Source organism: Neocloeon triangulifer, unplaced genomic scaffold (genome assembly GCF_031216515.1).
Source record: "Neocloeon triangulifer isolate White Clay Creek 2 clone unplaced genomic scaffold, ASM3121651v1 ptg000022l, whole genome shotgun sequence".
In the NCBI taxonomy this organism is placed as follows: Eukaryota; Metazoa; Arthropoda; class Insecta; order Ephemeroptera; family Baetidae; genus Neocloeon; species Neocloeon triangulifer.
In genome coordinates, this window is record NW_026775562.1 from 3,315,813 (window position 1) to 3,341,598 (window position 25,786).

General features: G+C 33.5%; 1 protein-coding gene across 2 annotated transcripts in view; it reads left to right on the forward strand.

Moving 5' to 3' along the window:
- Positions 1-25,786, forward strand: part of LOC132204808 (GTP-binding protein REM 1) — a 41,863-nt gene that overhangs the window by 3,837 nt on the left and 12,240 nt on the right. The gene's annotated exons all lie outside the window — the stretch shown is intronic.

Below are 25,786 nucleotides of genomic sequence, written 5' to 3' on the forward strand. Positions count from 1 at the left end.
ATAAGAAAACTAGAAAAAAAAATAAATAAACTTTTGCGAGCGTGAAAAGAATTGTGAAGGGAAATGTAATCAGGAACACATTAATTTATTTTCTGTTCGAATTTTGCAATTTACTAAATGGAAGTTTCTACGTTCAATCTAATCAAATCAAAGCTGCAAAAGTGGCAAAGAATTGAATGATCTAAAATTGAATTTTTATACAACATTCACTTCTTCAACATTAATTAATTTAAACGGATGGAAAATAAATATTTTTTGATCCGAATAATTTAGATAATATTGTTAAAATATTTTAATTTAAAAATAACATGAAAAATTGAAACCGTGAGAACCTTGTTTTTTATCTGGTTTTTACTTTTTCTCGTAAAAAAAGGTTTGAATTCTTTTAAAACTTAATTTCTTGTGGATATTTATTGCAGATTTCAATTTTTGCTTGTGTTTGGCTATCATGGAAATTTATAAGCAACATTTTTAACAAGATTCGAGCTTAAAATGGTGCCTTTTTTGTAAAAAGAGACACTTAAACGGTCTATTTACATTTACGCAGTCCAATCCTCTTGAGACGAAATAGATCTTTTGCGTCACTCTCTGTCGATCCCAAATGGCTGATGAATAAAAAGTCTCTGCTCTGTTTTATTCCTCCTCGGTCGGCCGAGAGAGGCAGAAAGTGCAAATCTGTGGTCGCAAAACCTGAATCGACACAGCCGGCGAAAAAGGCCTGCAAGGAAAGAAAAAGAGGCGTCAAATGCCCAGCATTTTTTCGGCTCGACTTTTATATCTGCGGTGCGCGCGTGCGGCTTTCAAGGAAATTGAGTTATGCGGATGGAGAGAGGACCGGGAAATGCGTGTTGTGTGGCGAGGAAGGATGAAAAAAGGAAAGGAGGAAAAAGGGACAATTTTGCGACAGCCCGGGAATGCCAATTCGGGAAGAGATGAACGAAAATCGAGGCTTTCAGTGGAAATTTCGGCTTCACCAGGTTTTCAGCAGCCAGCAGAGCGCATAAAGCAAGAATTTTCATAGAGGTATAAACTTGAAATAAGTAGATTTGGAGGGAATATTATTAAAGCTTTGTGTTTTTATTCCATAAAATAGGATTTTTTTTTATTGATCCGAAATAAAAAAGGCCGGTGAATTTAAAATATTTTAAATAAATAAACAATTCCTTGCAGATTTTATTTCCAATAATTAAAACTTGATCAATTAGCAAAACTATATTTTTATTTTGCAAATTATCATTTTCTTCTTATTTGAATTTTCTACTGTTTTCAAGTTTTTTCCTTCCAAAAATCGTTCCGACTTTAAAAATTTGTTAAAAGTTTCATCAACACTCCAATTAATTTTTAATTTAGGAAGTAAAACAATAATTTGCATGCTGATTTTATTACAAAAGTTTTTTAATTCTTTTCTCATCTTCTTAATAATTTGAAAGTTTCTATATAAAACTTTTGCTTATCCTAATTGTGGAAGTTCGGAGTCCAATGTTTTATTCCAGAGCCGAGACCCGTCAAGTGGAATAATTTATAGCAAATATGTCAGAAGGCAAGGGTAAAAAACGTTCGCTGAAAGAGAAGTGGCCCGAAATAACGACCGCTCTCCCGTCTCGCAGCTGGTCTCGTTTTCTGCTGACTGGCCACTATTTCCGATCCGATTTACTCCATTTTTTTTTCTTCACATGTTTCATCCGTATTACTATTAATGACGGGATTTGTTTGAGATGAGAAAATATGGTGTGCAACATTCCACGTCGTTTGTCACAATTTCACCCGTCGATTCCGTGATTGAAGATATAAAAAAAAAATCTATAAAGGGTGGGACAAGATAAATTGAACAAAAAAGTTTATTCAGTTCTCTTTTAGTTAATTTTTTTATTTAATTTTTAAGCTGTTATTTAAAAGAAAACAATAATTTTTTTTCAATTAATCAGTTAATTTAATATTTTCCAATTTTTTCTTACAATAAATTAATCATTTTATTCATACAAAATCTATAAAAATAAATTTAAATATTTCAAAGTTTACTGTAATTGAAAATTCCACAACTTTTCCCTCATCTCGCATTCATTGTAGTTTTTCCACTGCTACATATAAAGCAATTTCGCATGACACATATTTTTTTTATTATTATATTGCGATTCCGCTTCTTTCATCTCTCCTTTTAAAGCGTCTACTTTTTAATATGAGCCTGTGTGTTGCGAGTGGAAAATTTTCGCGCTGGAAAAGAGCTCCTTCTCGCCCGTCGAGCTCACAATGCTCTTTCTCACTTGGCGCTCGGAGAATATCTCGCACACTCGATCTCGCCTTCCTTGCATCGCATCCAAATGCAAAGAGGGCTTTTCGTAATTAGCGGCAGGGCTAATTAGTTTTTGCACGGCGAGCGCGAAAACTGCTCTCCGCTCGTGTCGACTTCAATTAAAACTTTTAATGGGCACTGCTGTGAAATTATTGCACTCTACCTTTTGCTAAATGAAAACGAATATACAAACCTTCGGTATAGTTGCCACTCGCAGAAATAATAATAAACGTTTATACAACGGAGTGCCACGGAATGCGGAAAGTATCAAATTATGTTTCAAAATTAAGTTGACATTGTTCAACCGTAAATTTAATGAACACGGTATTAGATGAAAAGATTGATGAGCTAATTAAAATATTTGAGATCAATTTTTAGTTTAAAAATTGGTCAAACGTAAAAAAACAAACAGGAATAAAAAGTAAAATAAAAAAAAAATCAGAAATTAATTCTTCAATTAATTACTTTGTAGCTTCAAGAAAATAATTTAAATCCGATGTTATTCCAAACGACAAATAGAAGAAAAATCCATGTTTTGCTACATATTTTAATTGAGCTTTTGATTTGATTGGGTAATTTTTTTATTTTTGGACAGCTATTTGAATAAATTTCTGAAAAAAAAAAATGTTTATTTTTTTTTATCAAAAAAATAGGCAAAGACCAGGAATTTGCATCATCATCTTCACCTTTACTTTTCACCTGTATATTGCCAGCTGATCGGCTTCTCATATCACACTCGTCATCGCTCGCATACGGTTGAGAATTCTCTAATTACCAAAGATGAGACTTCACAAATTTATGTATTTTGTTCTTTGCAAAAATTATTTCTCGCAGACTGAGCTGATTTTTTTCTCAAAATATAGGCACTTTCAAATATAAAAATTATTTTAATTTTTGGCTCTTTCGCTTTTCTAATCTTCATTTAAAATTTTCATCAGGATAAAACCAAAAAAATACAGTAAATTCTAGTAATTAAAATTCCGTAACAGTTTTTCGCAAAATTATTAGTTTCCTTTAAAAAAATAACTGTTCAAAATAAATTGTTCGTCTTTAAAATTTGTTGCAAAACTCTAAATATAAATTTTTAATGTTTTTGTTGTTTGTTCTCAAAATTTTAAATTAAGCATGTTTTGCAAGGGGGCGATTTCGAGCGGCTCGTGCGGGTCACGCGCGAATGGGTTTTTGTGGCGAGCTGAGAGAGTGGCTGATGGCGGTGTTGGGCGCGCATTTGCATCGAGATTACAGAGTGGCCGCTCACGAAATAGCGAGAGAGCAGAGAAGCAAAGGTCAGCCAGAATGCTCTCTAAACACGGTTATTTTAGGACAAGAGTGCACCGCGAGAGTTTATCTGCGCGCTCGCACATCACATAGAGTAAGAACCAAAATAAAACTTATATCTTGCGCACACAACGGTCTGGAATTCGTCCAGCGGTATAATTAAGCGCTCGAAAACACAGCCCTAGTTACTATAAATTATTCTATGAAAACATACAAAATTTCCGACAATAGTGGAGCGGAAATATTTTTGCAATGCTTATTGCATAAGATAAAAACTATAAATTCATTAAAATGTAAAATTTTAATATTTGAGATTTACTTAAGGTAAAAAAGCTGAAATTAAATTAGCATAACTAAATATTCTTATCCTGGATGAGATTTAAAATAATCAAATACAAAATTTAAAAAAGTTTAGTTTTTATCTTAAAACAGTGCATTTTTTATAGTTTTTTCCGCAGTTGAACTTCTTTTTTAGAGCTTTTATTTTTAAAATCAAATTTAATATTCAACAAAAACTGCCAAAATTTGTAACAAATTGTTAAAAACAAACTTAATTTTTCTGGGAAACCCTAAACTATTGCTGTGTTAATCAAGTTGGTCTCATCAATAAAATTTTCCCTCAATTATCAAGACACTCCATCAAACAATATTTACTTATTTTACCGAATTGAACGAATTGGAATCACTGACGTGGGCGCGTCTCAAATATTTGCGTTTAATCTTCTCTGAGCAAACCAAAGCATTGGGAATTTCTGAATTTCTCTGCAGGAAAGAATAAATGAAGCAACTCTAAAAAAGTCGATTTTGTACAAGTTTAGGAAGTCTCTGGATGAGAAAAAACGAATGTTTCTACTGGTTTCTACGTAGAAGCTCCACAACCAGGTGATTGATGATCACATATTGAGATTCAGGTACCCCTCAGTTGGTTTTAACGTTTTTCCATTTTTTGAAAAATGCACGCATTATATCTATCAGAAGAGCACACATATGATAGGATCAAACCAATCCTTAATAATATGGGTTTGGCAAAACGACTAATTAAGACTTTTCGGGATACGCGTTTAAAACATATAAATTATACCTTTGAAATTTACTATTTGATGAAAACACCCAATATTGATGTCAATTGATGTTTTATTTTTTTTAATATTTCTGTTTTTAAATGAATATTTCACATTTTTTAATCTTTTTGACCGCCAATTTTAAATTCGAGACAGATTGGACCAGATTTCTGCGGTTTTTTAATCCTCGATTTATTGATTTCCATCCATATGCATATAATTTTATTAAAATGTTTTTTATTAAATAAACTACCAAAGTTTCTATTTTTTTTCTTATTTAATAAGCCAGTTTAATCAAAGTCCAGACTAGAAGCGCACCAGATTATCTTGGGTTTTGTAACAAAATTATACCTTTTTCCCTCTTTCACTGTGTAAATTTCGCCGCATATAAACATGGAAGGGTGGCGCAGAGATTACTCGGCGATCCGCTCGGTTAGACAAAGAGAAAGAAGCGGAGTGTGTGTTTTTTAAATGGGTCAGTGGTGCGTCGGTCGAGACGCAAAATAATCAAGCCGTTTTGGCTCGGGGCCCTAATAATCCGGCGGCCGGTTTCTTTCTCTCGCGCGCGCCCCATTCAGCAGTTTACTTTCGTGCACGCGAGACTTGCACCGACCGAGAGTGACTGACGGACGAGAGAATTTAGCCGTGCTCCACTTTGCAACACAGGGCGAATTACTCCTCCGGGGCAGAGCACAGGATTATTATTATTATATGCGGACGCGCAAAGCCTCAAAGGCGGCACAAGCGTGTCTGCCCGTTGGCCTCTTTCTTGCACCTCAATTTCGAAAAAACAAAGGAATAATATACCGAAAAACGCAAAATGTCCCTTTGGGCAACTCAGGCAAGATTAAAATTCTGGATTCTTTTGTTTCAAATTTACCTTTTTTGAAATTAAAAAACAAAAACAAAATTTTTTTAGAGTTGGTTGGAGTGGAAAATTTGAAATCATGAATTTTAATTTTAAAAACTAGCAATTCAAAAATCGGTTTTAAACCTTAAAAATAATTATTTTAACAGCTGATTAAATTGTCATTTTATTGTCCAAATTTCTTCCTTTAATTATCAAAGCCTTTATTGTTATTTATATTTTGCCAAAATCAAATAAGTATGAATGGCTTCAACTTTTCTGCAATTCCAAGTTTTGTTATTTTTTAATAAATCTATCAACTTTAAATATTGACAGACTGGGATAGTTTTAGAACCTCTGAAAAGTTAAAATAATTATATCAGCTCACTTTGATCATCCAAATAGAGCAAACAACAGTGTGATGTTTGCTTATTTTGGAGTTTACTCAATTAAAAACGTTACTTAAAGTCCAAAGCGCTGTATTTATTTCAATAATATGGGGAAAATTCAATACAATTTCAAAAGGCTATATTTTCCACTACATTTGAAAATTATTTCTGGCTCAAATTAGTGTTAAAATTATATTCTCTTTTACTTAATGATTGCATAGCATGCAATAATATTTTTTTTATAGTATTCTGGCGAAAAACTAAAATAATGCAATAAATTTCAATAAACAACATTATTATTAAAGAATAAAATAATTAAAATACTTAATTAATAACAGGAATAAGAATGATTTGAGGGATATTTTTTTTATCGTGGAAATAAAGTTTTTGATACTTAACATTTTTTTCTATTTCTTATACAATTTGTATCGTCATTAGGAAAATAAATCAATATTTGTCGTGAATATTCCATTTTTATTTCCTTTTTTGTATTTTCTGATGTCTAATAGGGATGCAAACGAGCTGCGAGAAGTGCACTCTCTGTGAGCTATTTTTTTTTTACTATTCACATTTGCAGAACTGCTTTGCTCTCACGACAAAGGAGCCAATTATGATGCAGCGATCGTCGCAAACAGAATCGATTCGTTTCATTATCGGTGAATGGAAAAAGCCATCAGGGAGCTCCGACCGGCCTGATTGCCCCAGCGCAGTCTCTTTCGCAATAAAAGGGTTAGCTGTGCCTGCCAAACAATAATACAATTTTATTATTTTTTTCTTACGCAAATTCGGAAAATGGGAAAATTTATAATTGGAATAGCGCCGAGAGGGCCAAATTAATTGCCACTTAGGGACGAACAAGCCTCGAGGAAATGTCGGAGAGAGTCGTAAAATGTAAAAGCTCCGCCTCGCCGGTTTTACTGCTACTGTAACGATTTTCCGCCAAATTTTGATCGGCCGCCGCTCCACCTCAACCGATAATTGTCTTTTTCGTTTGCTTTTAAGCCCAACCAATCCGACACCGCACGCCTTTTTCTGCCAAGAATAGAGATGGCTCTTAATTTCATCCCCTGGAGAATTGTGCTCTTGATTGCCGAGGGGCATTTATTAGCAATAAATTCGGAGCTTTCGCCCGAACTAGGCCGCGTGGAATGGCTTCGTAAAATTGTGTTTTGTTATTTACTTGAAAGGGTTTGTTAAGGGAAATAAATTAAGAGGAAACACAATACACTTGCGACCAAAGCCAAACAATAAAAGCGGTTTATTTTGGTCTCGAATGCGTTTTAATTTGAACTTAAATCTCTCTCTGGAGTGTGAATTTAATTATAATTTAGTTTTCATTTAGTTTCAAATTCAATCTTTGTTGCTTCTACGATTTACTCAATTAGAATGATTTGCCCAAGCTAACAAAATTTTCACGATTTTTGAAACGTTTAAATTTTGTTGAAATTTATTCATGGACTGATGTAAAAATTCAATGAAAATGAGCCAAAACTTTTCTAAAACTTTTTATCCCGAGTTTATCTGAAAATTTTATGTTTGAAATAAACTAATTCTTTTTCAGATTTCATAAATCTCAACTTCAATTTTTAAATTATGTGGGAAATTTGTCAAAATATTTAAAGCAAAATTATAATAAAAATTCATTATAGGATAGGCTGTGCGAACTCTTTTGACCAAAAGAAAGTTTCAAATTCATTTTTTAATCAAGCTTATCTCGAGAATTTATTAAGTTGATCAGAGGTTTTCCTCTTGACCTTAAATTTTAAATTGTCTTATTGTAAGAAATCATGAAAATAAATGTCAAATATTGAGCACAGTATTCTTCCCAAATTCTATTTAATAAAACCTCATTTTTTTTTTATAAATCTTCCAAAAGCTCAGATCTTCCTCTTTTAAATTAAAAAAAAAAATAAAAAATAAAAATTAATAAAATAGAACTGTTCTGTGATGTGAATTTCGTCACCTTCATATTCCGATCGATGTAAATCTCTTGTGCGACGAAAATTAGCTTTGATAGCGCTTATACTCCTCGTAATTAGCGTTTGATCGAATTTGTTTGCAACTTAATCAATTTATCGCCTTCGCCGCGGTGTATATTTTTGCTTGCATAAATAATATCGAGTTCGCTGGTGGAAGCGCAAGCGAGTGGCGTAATTGGATCTCGACTGCTTGGGCGAGAATCAGAATATTATGCAACGCGCGCGCGAGATTGAGCTTTTGCGTTTGGCTCTGTCGGATGCTGCTGGTGAAAGAGATCGCTTTCGCCTAATGCGATTAATCTCTGGGGGCGACAAACAGCGCCACTCCAAGTGCGCGGGTTAATTAATTTTTCCATCATCATCCGGCCCGTTTGCAGAGCGCGTATGAAACCTACGCAGGCAAACGTACACCAAACCGACACCGAGCTGACCGAAATCCTGGTAATTCCACTTAAGGATGAAAGGATTCACTGTCGCGATACGTGTTTAATTAAGTGAGTGGGAAATGAGAATTGCTAAGATGTGGCAGAAAACTAGGCCAAACTCGACAGAAACTTAAAACATGGAAACTTTGCTGTGAATTTAATTTACAAATGAAGAGAGTGTTCAACTCAGGATTAAATTAATTAAATGCTAAATTGTCCCTCATGATTAAACTCTAAAACGTTTGGTATCAAATAAAATTAAATCTTGGAATATTTCGAAAGTTTATAAATTCATCATAAATAATTCAAATTAAAAGTTGAGCTAGCAATTGAAATATTCCTTTTAATGGAAAATTAATTTTCAAAACTTCAAGACACTTTTGTAAATAATTTCTGCTTTTGACAAAAATTAATTTCAAAGTTTCTAAACATAAACAATTAATTAGTGTTAAATTCAAACACAATAAATTGAAATTATTAAGGGATGCTGATTCTCTTCGTCTAGGGTTTCATTAATATCACATTTTTTTTTTTAATTAAAAAAAAGAAATTTATACTAAATGAGATAAAAACTGAAAAATCAAGGAAAAATATTAAAATTGTTTTCAAATTTGAAAGGATAATTTATAAGCCTTTAGAGAACAATATTTTTTGTTTTAAATTAATTGTAAAGCAGGTAGCATATTTTCTCTCTCTCTTTTTTTTTAATTCTTATAATTTTCGTTTAAAGCCGTTCTTAAATCCATTAGATATCTTCATGCGCTACAGTTTTTTGTTCTGAAGTGATAAACAAATTGCTGTGCTTTCTTTCAGCAACTGGGAAAATTTAAAAGCATCTCCGCACGAGTAAAAGCATCTTCGAACAACAATTATGCTAATTACACCCGTCTAGAGAGGAAACGGTATTTAAAAATAAAATGCAATTTCCGTGTTTCTTTCTCGGAACAACAGTGGACGAGAAAAATGTGGTGTATGAATAAAGGAAGCGAAATAATGCAGCCCCGTTTTATTACTTAATATGCATGAAAATGAAAAAAATAAAATTGCCGCCTGGAAAAGGCGAAGCACGTGCGCCCCGTGGCCGTTGTAATGTAATCAAAGGAGCGCTCGCTCGGCCTTCTGCTTTTGCTCTCTCATCCGCAGTCCGCCGTCGGTGAGCTCATTATGCACAATATTTGCACCATTCAAAGCAAGAGACCCCTTTCTTCTCTCTGTCTTGGAGCAAAGAGGTATATTTTTAGGCGCAACTCTCGCCGCTTTCATCTGTTTGCCATTACGGGGATTAGTCCGGCTCTAGGGTGATGTTAATGGATTGTGCCGTGGCCAGAGCTAAACCGAACTATTGTTCCGCGGGCGCAACATGCAAATATGACGGCGGGGAGAGAAAACCCACAGAGAGACAGTCATGAACAGAGCTACAACGGTCACCGCATTGCCAGAAACGATGAATAAATTTATCCTCAAAAGGCGAAATTATAATTTACTATAGAAAGTCCTTCAATATATACCAGAGTAAGTCCAACTTTTTGCAAAATTTGTTAAAAAATTGTTATTATTATTTTTTTCATAATCCAAATTTAAGTAGGAAAATGTGTGTTTATGTAAATTTTTCTTAAATTAGAAGTCAAAGAAGAACTAATTTATTTTTATTTAGAATTTATTATTTTAATTATTGTGAAAAAAACGTTTGAATAATTGTAAAAACGGATTGAAATTTCTATGAGACACTTAATGAAATATTATAACTTCTGCTTATCCAATATTGATTAGAGATGCAAACTTCCAAACTGTTCTAAACTTACAACTTTGCAAAAGTGGTAACTCTTGAGAAACTTTTGAGAGTTAATTTCTCCTTCACCTAACAATTAGCATTCTGAATTAATTCCTGTATTAATCGATTTCAACTAAATTTGCAAAAATGAACTGACTTTGTTACATTAATAAGATATAACTGGAATTTTTCTCTAAAATTCACTCATTAAATAAATAAGTCCTTTCAAAGAGTTTAAACTTGATTGTTTTGCCTTGTGAGGAAAATGAATTAAATTTCAATTCAATAAAAAAAATAACCAATATGAAAAGTAAATGGGATGGACTTGAAGATCGTTTATAGCTAATTAAAATGAATTAAATATCAAAAGAGATTGTTTAAATTTCTTTAAAAGTATTAAATATAAAATTATGAAACAAAATTTCAATTATTGTTTTTTTTTTATAGAAATATTTTGAAATTTGCTTTTAAACAACATTTTTGTTGCAAATTTAAAAAAAAACTGGCAATAGGACAAGATTAAATAACATTCACAATGAAACAAACACGTGTCCTTCCCTCGAGAGATCACCAAAATAAACTCGCCTGCAATTACTAACGCGCGCACGTAAACGGAAAAATCGATTTGTGGAAAAGGGTTAAACTCCTAGTTTTTTTTTTTATATATTTCAAGAGCACAAAATTCACGTGCGTGGATCCACACACACCTGCTGCTGCACGCGAATCGCCCAAACTGCACTGCAAAAAATGAAATTAAAGCAGTAAAAATACTCGTCAGTCTGAGAGAGACCATAAAATCGATACTCTTTGGCGATGCAGCCGAGCCTTTATTAATAGAGCATAATGTGTGTTCCGCACACCAACTAGGACCATACGCAAGCGTGCAGTTCGTGTGGATGCGCCAATTTGCGCTTGCAGAACGCCACATCTGGGCCAATCAATTCTCTCGGCTCGCTGCACCTCGTCAGCGCCTCTTCAACCCTTCCTTCGCCCAAGTTGTTGCTTAATGGAGAAAACAAACACGGCGGCGGCACCAGAGCAGGGAGGAAGAGAGCAATTTCGACCGCACAAAGGAAACCAAACTTGCCATCAAAGAGAGACCAATCGGTCGAAATTTCAGTTCGATTGACATCAACAGCGGCGCTTTCTTTTCATAATGAAAAAGTTCTCGATTGAAAAAAAACAATATAATTTGAAGATTTAATTAAAAAGAAGGAGATGGAAGCATTTATTTTTAATTTTATTCTATTTAAATTAAATTTACAAGATGGTTATATTTCTGAAAGATTTATATGAAAAAAAGTATAAAATATTCATATCAAGTGTTTTAGAAAAAAATATCTATAAATTTCTTTTAAATAAAAATGAAACTAATGCTTGATAAATTTGTAAAAATTGGTGGTGACTGATAAAAAGTGACAAGTTGTTTTGTTTTCTACTCAAAAATGTGGAAAAAACGGTGGAATCAGTCATATTTCTAATCAAATTAGCGATTATGAAGCATTTTCTACCTTAAGTTTATTCGTTTAGTAGAAATTATTTTTAATTGTCTGTATTGAAAATAAAAATTCCTAAAAAATATAATTTATAATAGTGTAAAAAAAAGTATCAAAATATGTTTCTAATTATTTAAATCTGAAGGGAAAAACGGTCTGCTAAAATTTGTAAATTTTCTTTTGTTTGAAGAAGTTGACACTTGAGGTGATGATCATGGAAATGAAGATTCGGGCTTTTCCTCGTTGCAACGAGGAAAAGCCCGAATCTTCATTTCCAATTTTTTTTTTATTTTGGAAAAAAATGAAGACATTTGCTTGCATAATAATATTATAAATCAGATTTCATTTCTAATTTCTTCGGTTTTATTGATAACCTCCTTATTTCCACATAATCACGAAACTTATGATGGATTACTGACGCAAAGAGGAAAGTTTTGGGAGCCGTCGGGGGAGCGTTTCGTCGTGTCTTTTGTTAGTTTTTCTTTTGTAGCCACGCACGTCTCGTTTGTTCTGCCGAAGAACGGACGAATCTGGGGAGAAAGAAAGAGATTTCGGGCGCGCGCCGGCATTCAAATGACGCACAATAACACAAGTTGAGTGATCTCATTCTGTGTATATCCGAGTTTGAGTGCCAAAAGCCAGCGTTATATGTATTATGGGGCCACGGCGCGCTATTTCGGGCCCCGACGAGAGCTCCGAGCTCCGAGAAGAAGCGGACAAATTCTTGTAACCGCCCGACGAGAGCTGCAAGAAATTTTATATACACAATTTCGAGAGCACCGCGTGAGGCGCCATTACATAAATCGTCCCGAGTAAGAAGAAAGAAGAAGAGCACTTATCTCCTCCGCAGGCCGATTCATCACCGCCTCGGCTGAAGCAAAATAATTTTTGCGGCTGGTCGAGAACAGAAGCTGGCCGGTCGATTTCTTCACTCGATACAAAAAAATCCAGGAAATTTAAAAAAAAATCTGTTTGTTTTGGATTTTCTAATTTTTTTCTGATTCCAAACACTTAAATGGAGAAAAGATATTTTAAAATGCATATTTTGTATTCATTTAATAGAATTTCTAACTTACAGAGGATTTAAAATAAGAATCAGTTTGTTGTAGAAATTTAAAATTATGTTTTTTAAAGCAAGCATATCATATTATTATTTGGGTTTCATTACATTGGCACGGATAAAAAATGGCTTTTTTCCCCAAACTCTGAAATTAATGACGGTGCTTGTTATAAATAATGCATTTAGAGATTGCGCGTTCGTCAAAAACAAGAGAGGCTCTGCCAAAAAGAGCGTTCTGGTTACAATGGAATTTTAAGAGCATTTGAAACAAAGGCTTTGCCATTTGGTGTGTTAAAAGGTCGACGGATTTTTTAGTTGAAAAGGTGGTTGCTCTTTTTCATTTAAACAGAAATGAAAACGGATGGAAAATTGTCCGTGCGCCTTGAAAAATACTAAAAAGAAGAATAAATTGAATGTGAGAGATGCAAAATCATGAAATTGTTTGTTTTAATTTTCAGGTAATAAAAGTATTTTATTTATAATAAAATTATATCAAATTGCAAAAACCAGAATACAGATCAATGTTTGCGTCCAAAAAAAGGAAAATATTATCATGATTTTGTTCAAATTTAAGATTTTTCCGTATTAAAATTTTTACTCTTAAACAAGCAATACAGTAAAAAATATTTTTAAATTTCAACAAATTTTGCCGTAGATTTGGAGAATTGGAGTAGTTTTTATAAAACTTATATAAATTTCCAACCAAACCAACAACTTCATTTATAAAGAAAGAAGCATCTCATTGTCTTTTTGTCTCTACATTTCACAACACTTTTCTCCTTCTTCGTCTTTCTTTCTCTCTTTTTTCTTTTTATAGAGTCACTCTCGGAAAATGGAGATGCGCGTTTTCCGCCAGGGAGCGATTTCTCAATCTGCATATACATATTTTTGTTTTGTGCGCAACAATATTTCGCACGCTCATGCGGCCAAGAGATGCTCGGTTGTGTCTTTTGTGACAACCTGTAGAGCTAGCGCCGGGTTAACGAGCGCAAGTGGGCGTGAGCAGGATAAAAAAAGAAGCAGTTCTCGTATTTCCTGCGTCTGCGAATTTACTTGTAATTCGAGGCGAAAGGTTAACTTTTTTTGTATAGATACGCGCCGTCGATCGAAAGGTGAAGGCGCGGCCAGAAATTCGATAGGGGACCGAGGCGAGAGATCAATCACCGCATACATAGAAAAAGTTTGGTTTTCTCTGCCACACTGGATAAAAAAATCCGCCGTCTCCATGTGACGTCACAATTGGGTTCAGAATAGGGATCAATAGCGAATTCAGTTTGCACAAAGTGGAACAATTTATAAACGATTTAATTTGTCACTTAATAAGTGATTGAAAATTTTTACAAAAATTGTTTTCGGATAAAAACTGATGACAAATATAAAGATGGCTTCAGCCTTCAAAACTTTGAAAGTAAATCAATCCGTCAATTTCTGTTAAAAAAATAATTTTCAAAAAAATCAGTTTTAATCGCCAATAAAATATCTATCAGGCAGTTTTTATTATGCAAATTTAATTTTCTGAATGTTTTCACCCCTTAAAATATTTACAACAAAAAAATCAAAATGCTGATTAAGTTGTTCCTATTTTATTTTAAAACTGTTTAAATTAAGCAAAAAATGTAAAAATAGCAAACATATTATTTGGAAATATGAATTCAAGATCATGGCAATCAGTTGAATGTGTGGAAAAATTTCAAAACACTATAAAAAAGCCATATTTATTTTATTTTTAAATTTAGAAAACATTTACTCATTTTTAGTCAAAGAATTCATTTTACATATCTTTTGAGCCAAAGTTCCGTAAAATAATTAAATTTCCACTGAAAAATGGATTTTTTTTTATTTAAATTACCCCAAAAATTCAAATAATTGCCGAATGTAATCCGATTCGTTCTTGATTTTATGTATTATAAAAGCATCAGAAAATCTGATAATATAAAAGTTAAAATAAGGCACTAAACAAGCAAAAAGATTTGAAAAGAGAAGTAATGAAGATTCCTTTACCCAAAAATCTGCCTCTGCTATCTTTTTTAATTAAAAGTTCAAAGGTCGCTCAACAAATCGCGTTCAAATTAAAGCTGGCGTGTGGAGTGAAAAGGGAAATATTTCCCTCAGGAAGAGCTCAAAGCCTGGCAGTCCGTGGACTGCGAATAATAATAACTGTAATCACCGCGAATGTCAGAGTTCGTCCGGTGGGTGGCGACGATTCGCGGAAGGCCCCATTAATTCTCTCGCGCTCTTGCTAATGGACGCACAAATATGCTCATTTGCTCGGTCCGCAGCTGCACATTCATCATCCGTCATATATTAAATTCCTTTTGAAATTGTCATTTTGAATGAGTATAGATCATAATTATTATCAAAGCGGTTAATTCAATTTCATATTTTAATATCAAATCTTTTGAAGTTAATTTGTCAGCTTGTTAACAATCCTTTAATATTGTCATTGATAATTTAAGATGAGAATTAAAATAAATATTTTTTCTATTTATCTACAAATCAATTAATCTGTTTTAAAGTTGTAATTTTTTTAAGAACTATACCCAAAAATAATTATTTAAAAACTGCTTAGTTTGAAAATGTTTCTTTCCAAATCGAGTTTATTGAGTTAAAATAAACTTGATAAATTTGACAACAGTAAAGAAGGATTTAGTTTTTCAAAATTAATGTAACCAATTTTGTGAATTTTTTTTACATTTGACCTTTCAAACAATACCTCCAGAAATAGCAAACAATAATTTCATACACAGTCTGCAAAAGTTCCCTCATGAGAAATAAATAAACTCGACGACTGCCGTATTCTGGTGTGCATTCGCCGTATGAATAAATTACACTCCCCGCCTTCGTTTATTTTGGTATTTCAGAGCACGAAACTTTTCATAATGCGCATCTCTCGCTCTCTCGCAGTAGCAGCTGAGAATCCCGACGAGCGCTTCTTTTCTGTCTCTGATTTTTCTTCGCCCTCTGCTCCACTGGTTTATTCATAATCTGTCTGGAGGCAGCCCCGTGGGAATAAATTTCCCTTGTTTTTTTCGCTTTATTTTTTCGGTCTGTGTCGGTCTCGTCAATGAATATAAAGATCATTATATTCCAGAGCCGAGAGCAAATCGCGTGCGAGCCGAACATAAACATTTTGATAATTACCCCATTCCTTGCTTGTTTGACTTCCAAAGTTATACCCGCCGCTTGCCTGCATAATCGATTAATTGAAAGAAGAAAAAAACAGATGTCTATCTTTACGTTTCAGTTTAAATTCCACTGCGTTTTATTTAGACGTTAAAATTTAAATTCCTGCCTAATGGCCCGTAAAAATTCAAACAACGCAACCCGTTGAGCAGCCACGTTTCGACGGTTGCATAAATTTATAAAAAAATTAAGACCGTTTTTATGGAAATTTTTGTGATTTGCATGAAAAACTCGTTAAAATTTTTGTTTGCCTGTGTAATGAACTTGTTGGTGAATAAATAATGCATAAGAGAAGTTTTAAATAATTGATTGAGCTTTTGAGTGAACTTTGAGGTGGATTTTTCGCTCTGTATTGGTTAGATTGCGGCTTTCATAAAGCTGAATAGGAAAGTTTGAAACCGCCGGCGGGATATACACGATTTGAGCGCAAAAGTTGTGTCGGGAAAAGTCCATTGAATCTGAAGAGAGTGATCGCAATAAGTAAAATAAATCAAATACATTTCATTTTTGTTAAACGTTCCGTGAAAAGGGAGAAACTTGCGAATTTGATCGCCATTTATTTATTATTTGACGGAGGGAATATTTTCTGAAATTTTACCTTCATAAAAATAAAAAAAAAGCATTTAGTCTCAAGGTTTAATTTAGTTTTTAGGGACAATTAAGTGAATATCCATCCAATATAAAATTTTAACTTCAATTACGAAATTGTACTTATTTTCATTTAAATTAAAAATTTAAAAAAATCAATGGTGTAGGAAGCTAAATAATTGTTTAGTTTTAATAATATATAAATAAAATTCCCAAAATTATATTTATTACTTATTATTTTTGTCATCATCGAAAGTTTTAATAAAATTGAGAATGTTCATTTTGATTTTGAGCTTTTTCGGTGCTTCAAATCCTCAACCCGTAGAAACCCAGACAGAGAGCACACATACATTCGGGGTCGGTCGTAGTCTGGCAACTTTTAGAACTCACGACTGACTAGTTTAATAAAGGGCCCTGCACCTGTGCTCGCAGTGCGAATGGCCGATGTATGCCTCAAAAGCACTTGCGGACACGCAAAAGCGTTTGAACTCGCCGCGTGCCCGCCAATTTCATCCGCCACATATAAAAGCACGTGCATTTATTTTTCTTTGCCAGGGGTGAGTGAAAGCAGAACATGTCGTCGCAGTTTCAATCAGAGAGTGCCAAGAAAAAGCGAGGCGCAGACACATTTGTTTCAATTTGAAATGGCGCAGAGTAAAGTGCCTTAATCTGCGCCGACTTCATTCCCTTAAAAAGAGAAATTTCAAAAACAAACACTTCATTTAAAAGGAAATCAAATAGAGAATAATAAATCTTATACAATTAATATTATTTTCAACCGAAATTTTTACAAGTAAAAGACTTTTTTGATTTTTTTAAAATTTGCTCCAAAATTCATTGTGAACATGGAACTTTTTTAATTCTGCTTCCAAAATGGTTTCCAAATAAATGTGAATTGTTTCAACTCTTTTTACAAATTGAAACTTTTGCACTTCTCAAATATTTTGGATTTTTTTTTTAAAGCATTTTTCTTATATTTTTAGCTGAATTTCTACTTTTACAATTGTTATTATTTAACCAAAATTTAAAATTTCCTCTAGAATCTGAAAAATTGCTTAATAAAAACCACTTTTCCCAACATGAAAGCCTGGAAAAAACAGACTTTTTCGCCAATCCAACTTTACAGATTGAAATAACATTTCTGTCAACTGGCTGTTCGTTCGGCTCGCGATAACTTTTTGTCACACTTGGGACGCCCCCGAGAGTCTAGATAAGGTCTGAGCGGATAGAAGTGAAATGGCCTGAAAATTGGAGATAAAACTGTTGACGTCATGTAAACATTGCGCCCGAGCGATACGAGATGCTTTCTGCTCATCTTTTCAACCTTTTCCTTTTGCACCGCTGGCCTCGCACACGCAATTTCGCCTCTCTTGTCTCGCTTTCCCGGAACGCCAAGAGAGCATTAATTTCGAGAGCCACGTCGCCGACAGACAAATGATGACAATTTCTCTCGGATGAAATGACTGCGCTTCATTTCCAGCGCCGAAATTCTAAATGTACACGAAACAAGAGGTGCCTCCAGCCGTGAGAGCCAAAATGTAGAGAGCAGAGATGGAAGCAGCAGCGCACGCATTTTAATATTGAATTTCAATTAGAGGAGAAAAGGAACTCTACCTTATATGCCTCAATCAAAAGTCGGTCAAACACATGCATCCGCTGGCAGTTATTGATCTCAAATTATAAAACCTCAAACATGCGATCTTCACAAATATAAATTTAAAAAGCAGCGGAGATAAAATTTGATATTCTATTCTACTGTTTTCACCTTTTTCTGTATTAAAACTAAATTATCAAATTGAAGATTAAAGACAATTTTTGGCCGATTTTCCGATAGAATTTTGTTTTCTACTGATCCATTTTACAGAAGTATTTAAAGATTTTTTTTCAAAAGCAATCCTAATCATAATTTTCAGAAAAGTGTTTTTCATACTATTAAATTTTTTTGGAAAATTAATTTTCAGTCACATTTATAGATAAATTAAATCAAAATTTGGTAATTTATTTACACCATTTGTAGAAATTTTTAAAGAAAAGAAATTAATTTAATCTGCAACTTAAGTAAATTATATAAATTGTGGTGTTTGTCAAAAATTTGCAACAAAACATTGATATTCATACTTAAAATTTAATCAAAACTAGATATTTAAAATCATTTTAACTGAAATGATTTTTTTTGGCAATTTTTTGTTGTTATTGTTCAAAACTGAAGAAGAAATTATTAAAATTTCCCCGGAACGGAAGCAATTTTGGATTTTGTTTGTCGCTCAGAAACTTCGGAAAGTTTAAAGCTTTGTTGATTTTTTTCTCAAAATTTGATTATATCTTATATGATTATTTTGATTTTAATAATGTAATTTTTTCCTGAAGTTGTCCGAAAATAAAAGTAAATATATTTATTATTTATAAAATCAGTCAAGAAAGAGCATATATATTTTATTTTGGATTAATGAACTTAAATATTAATTTACTCAACACCAGCTCAACACGTTGGCACAATCAAAATTTAACTTTTCATTTAAATTAGCAGGAAATCATTATATTTGCACAGTTTTGACAGTTTTATCCGAAGAAATAAAGTCAAGTTCAATGTATAAAATTAGCTCAATAATTTTTTCCCCTTCATGAAAATTTTATAACACCATCTTTATTTTCAAAAATATTTTATTCAAAACTGAGCTTTGAAATTGTTATTGATCCTTTTTATTTATTTTTTTTCCATTATGAAACTGCGCACGAAAAATCATTCAGCAAGAGAGACTCATTTCGCAGATTTTCCAATCGTCGGGTTGCCGTGCGCGTCGTCGGCCTAATTGAATGGAAAAGGAAGCCGCGGCGCGCGTTGTGGCATCAAATTTCCTGTGCACCTTTCCATTCCGCCTGCACTCGGCGGAGCGACCTTTTTTTTCCATTCTCTCTCTGCGTAGCTCACGCATCGATTTTGCCACTGCGTTTTTCGCAACGTCGAGAGAATGAAAGGAAGAAAAGAGAGGCCCCAAGTGCTCCTTTTGTTCGACGCATAACTTCCACCGCACGAGCTGCATATTGGAATGAGAAAAAATGTGTAACGGAAAAAATAATTTTGCAAGAGTTGCAAATGAACGGCGTGCAAATTTCCCTCAAGGCGTGCAGGGGGTGCCGTGATTATAAGCAGCCGCCACCGCCGCGAGAGGGCAAATAAAAGAAAAGTCTCGAGAGTCGCTGCTTTTTTTTCACTCCTCTCTTTTTCGAGCCGCTCTCCTCCGAGCCACTGAGCCAGATTAAATTTTTCTGGGAAATTCATTCGCCGTGGAAAAGGAGGAGCGCAATTTGATCCGCGTCAATTTTCATCAAGATTGTTTTTCTCGCACCTGTGGGGGGGAATTCGGTGCTCTCACTCAATACGTCACAAGAGATTCTGGCGTCAAATATCAACGAAGGCATAAAAGTGGATGCTTGAAAAAACTTTTAGAGAAGACATAAAAAGTGCTAAAAATAGAGCAAAAGTATATTATTTTGACTAATTCATTCACTTTACAATCTTTTTATAAAATTTATGTAAGAAGTTAAATTGAAAATTAGTTTTAAAGCATAAATTGTAGAAATTTTTCCTATAAAAAAATTAAATATTAAAAATTTTGCTCGAAATTGAACATTATTCTTATAAAAAAATATGCACAATTATTATGAGAAAATAGGAGTTCAAATTAAGCAACAATTAAACGAAAATGGTTTGACTTAACTTCATCAAAAGCTCCTCCATTATTGTTGAAATTTACTTGCAATCCTAACGTTGTGAGCCCTTTCTTTAAATATGAGTATTTCATTGGTTGCTTTAATTAATTTTTGCTGAAACATTGAATGAAAATATCTGGAGTATTTGAATTACAAATAATTGCAAATAAATTGGTTCGGATGTAATTTTTATTCTTATCCATCTCCATTCTTCAATGGGTGGGTCCGAACATGAGAGAATCGATTCTTGCAGTGATTCTCGTGAAGCGATTCTCGTGAAGCGATTCTCGTGAAGCGATTCTCGAGAAGTGATTCTCGCGAAAAAATTCTTGATGAACGTTTCTGCCATTGAAAAACCATCACAGAATTGTTCCTTGAGATTCCTTGCGCGAGAATCACTTCTCGAGAATCGCTGCAAGAATCAATTCTCACATATTCAGTCCCACCCAATATATATATTTTTTTTTAATTCAGGTTCCTATTGTTAAACTTAAAGTAATAAGAAAATAATGGTATTAAGACTAATTTTATTTTGTATCCAAATCGTTGTTGGTTGAAAGTTTTGAAAATGTTTATTTAATTTTTAATTTCTTATAACCAAGTCCACCTCATATCACTTTGGTAGCTGAGAATTCTGAAGAGGAACGTTTTTCATTTAATGGATGATGATGATGATGAGAATAGATTATGGTCAAGTTTGAACCTCTTTCCCGCTGCTTGTGTTTGCTTTTTGTTAGTGCCGAGATTTCCTTTTGCAGCTTTGGACTTTTTCGTCCGCTTTCCTGAAAGACTTAAACGCAAAAACCCGCCGCGTCCGTGCAAGGAGGTCCAACTACGAGTGGCCGTCGGCTGTTTGCACTGCTTGTTTGCTGTTATTGAGCCCATAACCCACCCACTCGGCAGCCTGAAAACATCCCCTTTGGGGCCGCCGCGTGTTTGTTTATTTATTTCACCTTACACACCGACGCGAAAGTAAACACGGTAGCAGCGCGAAACTGGCAAAAATAAACCGACGCATCGCAGCTATATAGGCCGAGAGCGCAATTCCGATGATGAGAAGTAAAGGATAACGAGCAAAGTTTCCATTCAGAGTCTGATTAAAATCGCATGCTTGCTTTAGCAAGGGACTCGATTTCATCAAGTTGCTGAAAGATAATATTTTTCTAATCACTAATGAGGAGAAAAACTATTTTCAAACGAAACCGGTTAAATTAAAGATTCTCTCTCAGCAATTATTTTTATTATTGAATTTTAAAATAGACAAAATTTCATGACTAAATTCAATTTTCCCACCAAAATTTAGGTAAATTTCAATATTTAAGTCTAGAAAAATCAAATTCAAAGTGATCTTTTCCTAAAATTAATTATAATTATTTGAGTTTCTCTGCTGGTAAAACTTTTGTATTTTATTTCAGAATTTAACAAATACTTTATTATCTAAATTTTGACCTCAATGATCAATCATTTTCAGGATATATTCCAGTTTTATTTATTTAATTTATTTTTGTGATAAAATTAAATTAACCTGACGTTTTTTCCTTTTAATTGAGTTTTTTTTTCGCAAATATTTACTTTCTAATTCTCGTGCACCTGTTTTGATAGAAGATAGTAAACTAATTCCCTTCCACACTTTGTAAATATTTTGACGTGTTGTCGCAAGTGGGCCGTCGGATAGCTTGATAATTAAAACACAAATTTCCTGTTCCACAGACACACACACCGTGTAATTTTCGCGTGTCTCGTCATTTTTCAAAGGTGGCGGCGCTCGTCGCCCTCCCCGAGATCAAAGCGGTTTCTTCCTTTACGATCCGGCGCATTAATTAGGCTCTTCTGGAGAGATCCTTTCGCGAGACGAATCTCGCCGATTTTGCAAACCGCGCTGAAATTGTGTCGTCAACACTTGGCCGTGCATAATGAGATGGGCGCTATTATTAAAGTGTACATCATGCACTGCTTGCTTCGGCTGTGATTAACTGCCAGCTTGGGATGTATAAACGCAGCACGCCGTCTTGTGACTTGTTGATTGCTCAACCGCCGACCCAACCGCAAAAGGGGCCCTTTGTCACTGTCAATTCCACGTGTTTCGTCAAAGTCTGCTATTTATATAATAAACATTATATTGTCAAAGTGGGGTGTTTTACTTGTCTATATTTCATATTGAAGTTCCAAAGAGATTTTAATTGGGTCTGGAAAAATTTGTATTAATAAAAAATGAAAATAAATCCATATTTTGGAGGCAATAATGATTGATATTTTTCAATTTTTATATAATTTTTTCTAACAAATTACAAAGATCAGTTTAAAAATTGCATATATCTTTCTTGGAAACGACGATTTTCGTTAAATTTCATTAATTAAATTAAAATAATATTAATAATACTGATTTGAATACATTTTCAGCTTTAAAAAACTTTGAATTTTATGTCATAAAGTGCCAAAAATAATTAAATAAAACTTAAAAAAGGAACATTTTTAATAAATATGCTGTAAATTATAAATTAATGCTTATTAATGTCAAATAATAATAATAAAAAAAAAAAAATATTTACTTGCTTTGATAAGAACTAGAGAGAATAAGAATAAGAACGAGCCATTAGTTTATTAAAAGGTGATCAAATCCCAGATTATAGGCTTGTCATTATTGCTTTTGTTTTATGTTTCATTCAAGACAAAGTTTATTTCACAATGAAAAAGACGACTTGTAGGCTGAAATTTTAGTAATGAGGCAAAATTAAACGTGTCAAATTCAATTATGATGAGGTAGGGATCAGAAAGGGAACTGAGCAGTAAAAAAGTTCAACCATGCTTTTTAAAGAGACAAATAAAAAGAAAAATTGTTAAAAAATTTTACCATCCTTAAACAAACTAATTTTTTGGTCCACCCGTCCATGATATAAATTGTATGTATTTTAAGTTTGTTCCAAAATTTTTATTATCATTTTTTAGAAAGAAGAGAAGACATTCAACTTTTTTTAATGCATTTTCTTCAATATTTTCATGCCATTTTTAGTTAACGTTGCCGAACTGTAAGAAAATTTATATTTCTGAATAAGAAATTCATTAAAAATCATCAAAATAGTCCTAAAACATTTTATAAAACTAAAAAATCTCTGTGTAAAATACTTTTTTAATTTGAATTAAAATAACATAATCCCATTTTGAAGGCTTCAAACAAATTAAAAGATAAACGAAAATACTTTGATCATTACTTTAATTAATTATAACTTTCCCTTCTAAATCAACTTATTTTCTAATCTATTTATTTCTAATTAAATTTCCCTTGCTCGATATATCTTTGAGCCAATTATTTTTTGCTCCCGTAAGATGAAAAGATGAAGGGTTCTCAGTCTTCTTTATTAAGCATAAGTGGCCTGTTCTCGTCGTCTTGAGGGCCGTGTGCTTGGCCTCGAAACCTCATTTCTGCTGGAAATATTTCGCGACTTAATCACAGATGACAACAATATGCTTCCTGGCAGACAGGTTTTGGCACGCGGCGGCCCCACTCGTAAAACACACACGCGGCCCCTCATTACGTTTGGCAAAGATGCGAAAAATTTGGGTCACTCGCGCGTGGATAAAAATATGTATTGTGCCGCAAAAACGCGCGCTGACGCGAATACGCCGACACATCACGGGCACACATTTCCGACACAGAGAGAATTTTCTTCTTTCACAAACACACACTCGTGAATGTCTGCATGTGAACCGGAGATATCTCGGTGAATAAAAAAAAAATGCATACATGGAGCAAATGGGACAACGCGAACAATCACGAATTGCAATTTGTGTTTACATTTCTGAACTATTATGTTTATTTGAAAAGAAAAATACAAAAAATATTGATTCCATTTTGCTTGAAGTTGGTGTTTTGCAATTCTAAAGAGCCTTTAGATGAAATTTTGTATGAATTAAATCTAATATTGATGTATAAAACAATTCTCTTTATCAATGTCGTAGAAACCCAATTTTATTCTTAAAAAAATTGGCTGTAACAATGAAATAATAAAGAGAAAATATTAATGATTTTGAATGAGGTTTTGCCCTTAACTTTTTACTTTATTAAAGCACATAAAAGAATTCAAAATCAAATGAATCAAATAAAATTTAAAAAAATCAAAAATTTTTATTATTTATACTTCATTTAAAATTAATCATTCAACCTAATATTGCCTCTCCACAACAAATATTAAAATAATTCAATATAAATTTAACAACTCGATCAATAATCAAATTTCAATGCTCTTTACCTTTTATCAAACATTTTTGTGTCTAAAACTTCCTAAACCTATTTTTTAAGGAATGAAATTTAATTTTCCACATTTTTTTCCTTAAATTTGCTCCAAAACGTGCGTAATTTTTAATGCCTTTATCGATCGCCGGTGAAAGCACTCACGCTGGCAAAATATTTTTATCTCCTATGCGGTGAAAATTTCGCCAGAGTTGGTACAACGGCTCTTCCGAAATTGCATCTCTGCATGATGAATTATTCAGCATGAGGTGGAGCGCGGTGAAAATGTTTGGCCGCTCTAGTGCTTCAAGTGTCCGTGAAAATTACACGAGTGCGTCGTTATATTTATGGCAAGGCGTGTTTTGTGCAATTTCGCATCCGCATTCCAATGAGCGCAGCATAGAACAAAGTCGCTGAAAATTAATTGCGTAGTTAAAGTGCCTCTCCAGAATTTAATGAAAGGAAACACAAAATTTCACTACTCAATAAAGAAATCTCGTTCCAAAAATTTGAAATCTCAAGAGTTGAAACAGGGATTCATCGAAGGGTCACCTTTTCCCGCCAAAAGCATTTGAATCTTCTCATTACTATGACTGAAAATAGAAAGCCTAAATTTAGTGATTTAAAGTATTTACATGAATGGATTTTTAGATAGCAATCTGGATTTAAGTCCTAAATTTTTACACTTTTTGAAAATAAGAATGAAAATCTTACATATAGAGACCCTTTAAATTTACTACCTTGACAATTCAAAGCTTCTATGACTGTTTATTGATTTTTTTAAGAAAATAAATCGAGATTCGGAGCAACTTTCAACATCATATTGAAAAAGTTTGTTTTCCTTTCTGAATGATTTTTGAACCTCCCGCTGCTTTTCTTGAAAAGAACTCGCAAGAAGAGGAAAATTCCATCCACTCGTCAGCCCGTGGCAAATCTCTTTTGACGGAAATTCTGCAAATGGCAGACATCAAAACGACGCACTTTGCCGACCCAACTCTCGGAGGCTGCAAGTGGATTAGTGGCTGCCAATTAATTAGCTAAAAACTGCGCAGTGGCTGCGGCATGAAGGCCCGCAGTGCCCGTTTGAATTAAATTATCACATCTCTCCGGAATTTCGCACAACCGAATTAGTAGTGCCGAGGGTGATTTCGCGCGCGATTCGTTTTAAATAACAGCAGCGGCGGTGGACAGTTGGAACGTGTTATGGTCTTTTATTGTGGCAAACTCTCGCAGCGCGCGGTGACAAATGCGCCACAAAAACAAGTCGCAAAGTTTATTCCGAACAAAAATACGTTATTTCTGTCCAAATAAACACATGGTTGGCAAAAATGTAAGCGGGGAGGAAATAAATTTGCTACCAAAATGATAAAAAAAAGTTTAGTGACGCACAAGGGAAATTTTGATTCTGAAATTTAAAAAAATTGGACTTTGCCGCCAAAATTATTTGAAATTTTTTAAAGGAGAGTTAAAAATAATGCTT